The sequence below is a fragment of the Cupressus sempervirens genome, chromosome 10 (genome assembly GCF_028749045.1).
Source record: "Cupressus sempervirens isolate cs-2001-9-10 chromosome 10, ASM2874904v1, whole genome shotgun sequence".
In the NCBI taxonomy this organism is placed as follows: Eukaryota; Viridiplantae; Streptophyta; class Pinopsida; order Cupressales; family Cupressaceae; genus Cupressus; species Cupressus sempervirens.
The window spans coordinates 354,674,134-354,682,932 of record NC_143127.1 but is presented as its reverse complement, the minus strand read 5'-3'; positions in this window follow the sequence as shown (position 1 = coordinate 354,682,932).

Sequence of the window (8,799 nt, the reverse complement as noted above, 5' to 3'; positions counted from 1 at the left end):
ACTTCAACACGGTCATTGTATGTGAATTCATCTGGAAATGAACATTGGATTGTTCATCCAAAAATCAGCCTGCAAAGTGACCTATTGCCTTCTATCTAAACGGATTTTGCCTATTAATATCCTCAGAATCAAGGTGCAGACAACCAGACCCTATAAGAACGAAGAATTTGAATGCAATTTAAGCTATATGAATATGCAAGTAATCTAGATGAAGTAAAAGCAATTAATCTAAGAAATAAAAGACATTAAACTAAAAATGTATGCATTATTAAGCTAGATGAATCTAAACTAAGAATGCAAGATGTATGTAAAAATATGAGAAAATATGAGTATGAATTCCAGTAGTGATTCGATGCAAATTCTCCAAATTCATCCTCTCAAAATGAAGAGATGAGGGTCTCTTAAATAGACTTTCCTAGAATCCATCAACGGTTGAGATCGATTTCAATCAACAGTCAGGATTAAAGGTGAAGTTCAGTCATAAAGGGAGATTCCCAAATTAAAGGGAGTTAATAGATTTAATTTGAATAAAATTATAAGGAGTTAACTGATTCAATTTGAGTAGAAAAAGGAGTTAACTAATTTAACTCATTTTTTATCAATAGTGAATTGGAAATTTCCCTTTTTTGAACTGAAGAGAGATTTTGATGAAATATTTAATTTAATAAAATGAGATATGCTCTCATAATTACCTTTTCTATTTAATTAAATAATCTAATAATTAATTAGAGATACTTTTCTTATTTAATTAAATAACTTCATTTAATTAATTAGGAATGGCTTCCCATTTAATTAAATAACTTTGTTTAATTAATTAGAAGTAAGTACTCCATTTAATTAAATAATTTCATTTAATTAATTAGAAATAACTTTCCCATTTAATTAAATAATTAAATTTAATTAATCAAGATAGGTGTATTTATTAAATTAAATAAATTTAATTCCATAGTACATTAGCCTTAAGATATAATTTAATTTAATTAAAGTATAAATACTTAGCAATTAAATAAAATATTAATCAATAGGTTTAATGTGACTAATATGAGTAAATACTATAGGAATTAAGTAATAAGCATGATGAATGTAGATTTAGGTTTTCTGCATTTGACAATTAAGTCGAGTAGCGAGTAGCAGAATGAGAATTGCCTATTAGAATGGGTCTTAGGATTGATCAGAAATAGACCAGAATTGGTTAAGATGGCAATGAGCCAATTTTGGGGTATTACAAACATGACAACTACATCTCTCATCACAAAATTTCCTTTGCATAAATATCATGCCTTTTCATAAATTGTTGCTAGGTCAGCTAAGACCATAATACACTTTTCCAACTTAGAGTGAACATCTAGGATGTCGGCCCTAATTGGACAAGTAGTTATTTTGTAAACAAAAATAATTCCTTTCCTTCAATTCCCCTCGTATTTCATTAAAACATGAATATCTCTTTTTCATATAGTTTTTAGTGATATATGAGGTTATACACATCATCACTAACATGTATACTATCTCCATATATCTTTTTTGGTCATAATATGACATCAACAACAAGTTATAAACAAAACAATATAGTGTTATATACCAAATTCCATACTTAGACAATTATTTGAGTACCAAAAGCTAAGTATCTTTATTTTTGAGGTTTCCTATAAGCATGTACATCATGTGTTGTCATAAATGACAAAAATTACATATCTCCATTAGCCAATTGTCAACAATCTCCCCCTTTGGCATTGATGGAAACAAAATAGAGAAAATTGGCTAAGTAACAAAAACCTAACAAAAATAATATATTCACATTAAATCTATTACAATTTGTCCATATTTATTTATGTTGCCCCTTACAATATACTTTACAATCCTTGTTACCTAATTTACAATTTTCTATTGTATCTCTCCCCTTTACAATTTTCTTAAGTACTTCCCCACCTTTGACATCAATAACAAAGGTTGAAATCTCAAAAATTGTCCATCTACTATCATAAATGTTGTCCTTCCTTAAGCTTATAGAATCTTCATGAAATTATCAAATTTTTCCTTAAAATTATCCATACCTCTAGTCCATGTCTCTTTGGTAGATTTAGCAAAGGTGAGAATTGCACATTAGCCATATGATGCAATCTCAACTGCATTAAGGTCTAAATACAAAAATTTATAACAAGTTCCCTTGGCCTTGACACATTCCTCTAACTATTTTTCTCCAAAATTTACTTTTAGAGAAATAGGCTCTCTGAAAGCTAATACTATCGTCAAAATTTGTTCATTCTAAAGTTTTAGTTTCCTAATATCATTGTGAATACTGACCACTTGTAAATCATTCACCTTACAATTTGAATGTTGTAACTTGCTAGATAGAGCCTCTAGCTCACTCAACTTTCCTCCAATTTGACTGTCAGTGTCCTTAGTCAGTTTATAAGATAGGGTACACTTAAATGTACATTATCTTTCCATCTTGTTGACACTTCCTAAGTTCCTTGATACAAGTATCTAGACTTATGAAATCAATCTTAATATTTTGAGAAATGGTGCTAAACAAGTTAGCATCATGTGTGATCTCTGCCTTTGCTTCTACAACACTTAAAAAATTAAATTCTTCATCAAATTACTTTACCACTACCTATGCCCTCTATTCTAGATTTGCTTCTATGTGTTGGACTACTAGAGTATTGTGTAGTCTGTCAGTAACCTCTATCAAGGTTTTCTGCAGATCCTTCACTGATCTATTCTTTTGAATGAGTTTTGATAATGATGAGATTAAATCAGTTTGATCATCATCATCAATTGCTAGGCTAGCAAGTGATAGTAGAGTAGATGAACTAGAAGGTTTAGGGGTAAAAGCATAGATTTGTGTCACCATTTGTGATACAAAAATCTGTTTTGGTCAAATCTCATTTCTCTATCAAAACTCAATTTTAAAAAAAAAACTAAAAATAACCTTTTATAGATTTCAGATTCAATATCATCATTATATAAATTTTTGAGTGTTTTGATTAGTTATAATATGTTATAATCTAAAAATATTATAAGTCGATATTTCAACATTTCAGAAGATGCTCTCTCAAAAAATGAAAGAAAATGGTAAATCATATCAAAAAAATAAAAATAAAAATATTTATCACTAGAGGAGAGAATCCTCTTCATGAATATGTAATTTTTTTTCAAGAAGGTATAGATTTGATAGGGAAGTTTTGACGGGAGGAAAAAACTGTTGGATTCTGACAAGGTCAAACTTGAGTACTTATAACAAAGAAAATATACATCAAAAATAATTATTTCTTTTTTTTTGCACTAGCTATACATGTCATCTATAAAATATTTTCAAATCATAATAAAAAAAGATGATTTTCACATACTTTTTTGACGGGAACTACATCCTATATTTTTTACAGTTTAAAAAGGGACTTCAAAATAAAATAAAATGAATAAATTCTTAGTCAAAAAAATAATAAAAATAGTAGGCATAAAATTCATACAATTCTACACATTTCATCAGTTTACATCATCTTCATATTTTAAATGCAAATACCATTTTTTTTGTCATTAATATTGAACTGTCACATTCTGATATCACTTTTCTTTATAAAAGGTGACACAGGTTTGTGCTGTTACCCTTAGTGTCATTCTCCCTTTGCTTCTTGGGTGCCTCTTGCACTCTTCTCTCTTCTTCCTCTTTCCTTTCTCTTTCCTTTCTTTCATTATCTCTCTTCTCTTCCTCTTCGAATCTCTTCTTCTTATCTTCCTCATCTTTCCTTCTCATTTCTTCTTCTACTACTCTTTTCTTTTCCTCCTCTTGCTTCCTTTTCATATAATCCTCAAGAAATTTCTACTTGGCCTCTTCTATTTTCTTTTTATCTTCTATTAGTAATCTCTTCTCTTCTTCAACTTTCCTTAGTTTATCTTCAATATCCTCAGTATTAGGTTCATTCTATTTAGATTCTTCAAATGGATTATTATAAACAATGTTAATGGTAATATTGGTTTGATCTATCTGCATAATATCACCTCTCACTGACACTTTTGAGGTTTTGGGTGCAAGTGAAGATGGTGTCTTAGATTCTATTAACATTTGACTTATTGTTGTAGTCTCACTTCTTAACTTGTTTTTCTCATCCATCATAAACAAAAATGGTCTCACTTTATTTCTTAGATAAGGTGCAAGATTATTCAATAATCTCTTAATTTCTTCTTTGCCATTAGTCTTGCAAATAGTTTTCTTAGAAAAGACTTCTGAAATTCTAAATCTTCTTCTCTTGTTGGTGCCCTTTTCTCTATAAGTCTATCATAGCCTTTTTGGTTTACTATGCCCTCAATATCCTTCAGTTTCACATTGTTAGCTATAATGCATCTCATAGTAGAGATATCAATCTGATCTTTCTCAAAAAAATTATACAAATTATAGAATTTTTTGAGCTCAACAAATTTTCCTTCAATTGCAATAGCTGAATTAATTTTCTCTATCTTTGACTTCCAAGGTTGCCAAGCTTTTCATGTTGATTGTTTAGAAGTTTTTATCTTTTCTACTCATCTAACTTCTTTTTCTTCTTCATCTTCTTCACTAGACTGAACAATTTTCAAGAATGCCTTTTTCCTTTCACCTAGTCTAGTGGCTTTTTGCTTGACCCTTTTAGTCTTCGTGGTCACCGCTTCTACTAATTTCTCATATTTTCTCTTTGGTTCACTAAGTTGCACATTTGATATCGTTGCATACATAAGGTTCTATTCTGAAGATGTCTCTACAACAAATATTGATAAGGGTTGTATATTTAGTATAACTTGCTTCATTATTTTCTTGACTACCTCAGAATCACTCTCAGGCATATCGGCCTCTGATAAATCTTTCTTCATAATAGTTTCTATTTTCTTGTGAAAGGCCTTCTCCAAGGATGTCTAATGAGCTCATTGGGTAATCTCATCATATGTTCCAAATATATATTTTACTTTATCCTTGTCTAATTTCAACAATAAATCAATGTATCCAACTATTGTTTCATCATTCAATTCATAACCTAAGGAATCGAGAAATGTTTCCCAAGGTTCTACTACATGAATATAGGTAAAATCTATATCAACCATAATATAAACATCATCTTTAAATCTATCTACAATTGCAGGTGCAATTCTGAATCTTTGTCTCATTTTATTATGAAATGTCTTTATTATTAGGTTTCCTCTATCCAATATCTTATCTGCAGGATGTCTTCTACATACTTCTAAGATCTTCTCCATTATACATCTATAACTTCTCATTATCTCTATGACTAACCAATATGGAAATTATTTAAGCACATGAAAAAATATGTCATTGATTAGTGAATGAAATTGAAACACACTATTCTTAGTCCTCTTGATCTTTTCTAGGTTCTCAAGTAGTTGCATTCTCAAAATTTAACTAAGGTTTACTTGTTCCTTCTCAATACATATCTTGTAGTCTACATAGATGAATTGGGTTGACAATTCATCAATCTTTGAACTTGCACATATAGAGTAGGTAGCAATTCTACTCAAGAATCTTATGTCATCTTACTTAATGATGTTGATCACCATGGCATTTCCATTGTACACTACTTTGGTATAACTTTCAACTTTTTTCTTAAGCATTTTCTCATCTATAGGTGCACTGCCTTGTTTGCTAAGACAAGTTACCTTATGAATAAGGTTGGTAGAAATATCAGCTACACTATCTTGCATCCATAGTTTTCCATCATGTATGCTACTTAACATGATTTGTGTCAACTCATCTATGTCAAATTCATAGTAGAAATGATATTTGAATAGGTCTAGTTCCTTCAAGTGTTCCAATTCAAGTTTCATATTCATATCATAATTGAAAACTAATTCCATATCCTTGTTCATGTATTCACTCCCAATAGATTTAAATTTACGATTAAGATAACTTCCTATATCTTCCAAATATACTACATGTTAATCTCAGATTGGTTTTGACAAGTGAGTTTCTATATAGTTAAGTGCTTTACTTAGTTCATACTAAACAAGTAATATATGCTAAGAAAAACATGTAAAGTTAGAGAGTGCCAAGTAAACATTGAGTGCTGGGTCACTCAAGTTTTGAGCAGATAGTATATGCCGAATGATTCAAGAGCCATGAGAGTAGTACATGTCAAGTCATTCAGATGTTGAGTGATAGCATTGAAGTCACAGTATGTGTCGAGCATCAAGGACTTTAGATGCCAAGTAACACAATTTTGTTATAGTTTTTTTTATTGGCACAAAATACTATGTAAACCATTTTTGAGCTGACGTAAGAATTGAATTACAATATTTTGGTGATAAGGAAAAATCTCAATTGGGAATCCCTATGCATTGCATGCACCCAATTAGATAAAGGGAAGGTTTAAGTGACAATATGGATGAATTATAGTCATTGATTCATACCTAACCCCAAGTCACCTAGGTATTCCTAAGGAGGAAAAATCATAACTTTCATATGTGCGAGAAAGGGAATGACTTAATCACTGATTAAGGAGAGTCTTGTATGCAAAAACTAGGACATTCATGGTGGCCAAGGCATTATGATCTGAATTGAATTGCAAAATAAACTAAAGGAGAATAGAGGAAGGAAACAATGAACAAAAGAGAGTCATCTGATCAAGAAGGATCAAGCACATAGCAAGATAGAGGTGATTTCTCATCAAGCATTAGAGTGCTTATCGCAAGATCAATGATGAGACATTCTAACAAGTGAATCAGTTAAGTCTCTTAATAGAGTAGTCCTAATAGGCTATATTGAAATCTTCTAATATAGTGCTTACTTAATTGTGAGTTGAAGTCCTTTAATGAGGCACACTTCTAATAGGGTTTTGAAATTCTTTAACAAGGTAAGACCTAATAGTCTTTTTAAGCCTTTAATAGGGTAGACCTTTCACAGGGTAGATCATGTTTCATGATCAAAAAATGTAACCTTCATTGGATACACTTTATTACTATAGTAGTGAAGATTTGTGGGTGTCATTCCCAGCCTAGTTTTATCTTCTTATGGGAGGGTTTTTGGGTAATAATATATTGTTTCATGAAAGTGTGAATGCTTACTTACATACTTTAGATGTATATATTTTACATGGTATTTCTATTAACATATTGAATATGTGAGATGGATATATGGTGAATACTTATGGGTCAAATTTTGAAGCACTAATTCACATCCCCTCCCCCTCTCAAAAGTTTACTTTTCTTATTGTAATTTCAACACAACATTGTTCAAAGTAATGGATAATGTTGAGTTAGGCTTTCCATTTACAGGTTTCATAGAAACAACTATCAACTTATGTCTATCCTCATTCTCAACATTGTTTACTACTGACATATCCATGATTCTATCAAATATGACCTTTTATTGAAATAAATTCTGTGGAAAAATCATAGAATGCCTCTTTTCAAAAATAGGGTTTACTTCAAAATTGCCTTGACAAGTCACTTATGAGTGCTTTCTACTTTGAATGTATTTGCAATGAAGTAAAAATCAAGTCTATACTCCATTTATTCCATCGACTTGAATTTGCATTAATTATATACTTTGCAAACATGAAAAAACTATCAATTACATTTTGTAATCAAATATTTGCTCAAGATCAACTATCCAATCTTCAGATGCTACCCAAAGTTTTCCATAGCTATCTTTCATAATGAAAAAGCTCCACAAAACTTTGTTTTATGAAATTCTCTTTAAAAACATAGTTTTACATCTTCTACTATAGAATTGACTTTCTCTACAATAACAATAACTCTTAATTCCTTTGTAACTTGTTTAAACAAGCTCCAAATTACAAGAGAGCATAGGTATCATCTAAACTTATCTTGATACATCTTTTTCCAACTTCATAACCTTTAATTTGATCTTTGAATGAAGTTATCAAATTCTAGTGTTGTGAACAAGCTTAATTCAACTTAATTGAATCAAACTCAATAATTGACTTTGATATTCCTATTTCATCATCATCTAACTTATCTTTTAAGATGTCTAATCCTTTTATAAATGCCTCATTGAGTTGTTCTCAAAGTTCACCAATTACATTTCTTTGCTCCTCATTGTCTTTTAAAGTTCTAGAGTTCCTTTCATGTTTCCTTCTATCATTTCCAAAATTTCTCCCATCATTCATTCTGTTTCCAAAGTTTCTTCCATTTTTTCTTCCTTTTCCAAAGTTTCTATCCATTCTACAATGCTCTGTTGTATGTCTAAAGTTGTTATATAACTAACATTCTAGTGTTCTGCTTCTAGGATTCTACTGATCATTAGGTGCATGACGATTCTGAACAATGTGTACAAAGTTATTACACTTATAACACATGATCTATCTTCTTTCCTCATAAGGTCTTCCTTCTCTCAATGTTCTTTCATTAGATTTTCTTCTATCTATAAGGTTAGTGTTTCTAGACATTCTACCATTTCTTCTATCATTATCATATTTAGGTTTCAATCAATTTCTTTATGACCCATACCATGACAACTATGAAAATAAAAATCTTTAACATGATTAAATTACTTATTTGTAAAATCTATTTTCATATGAACTATTTCATTTCATGAAAAATACTTACCTCTAAATTGATACCTAGTTTCCTTAAGAGATTCCTCTTTCTTCGGTTCATCCAATATTTCAGTTTCCTTGTCTTGTCCAACTTCTTTAGGTTTTTCAAAAGATTTACTAGATTCAATCTTATCATTATATTTACCCTTTTCTTTTGGATTTGATCTAATCTTAGGTTTCTTTGTAGACATGTTAAATTAAAAACCAATACTAGTCTTATCATAAGTAGGTCTCTACATTGACATTGAATCATCAAGAT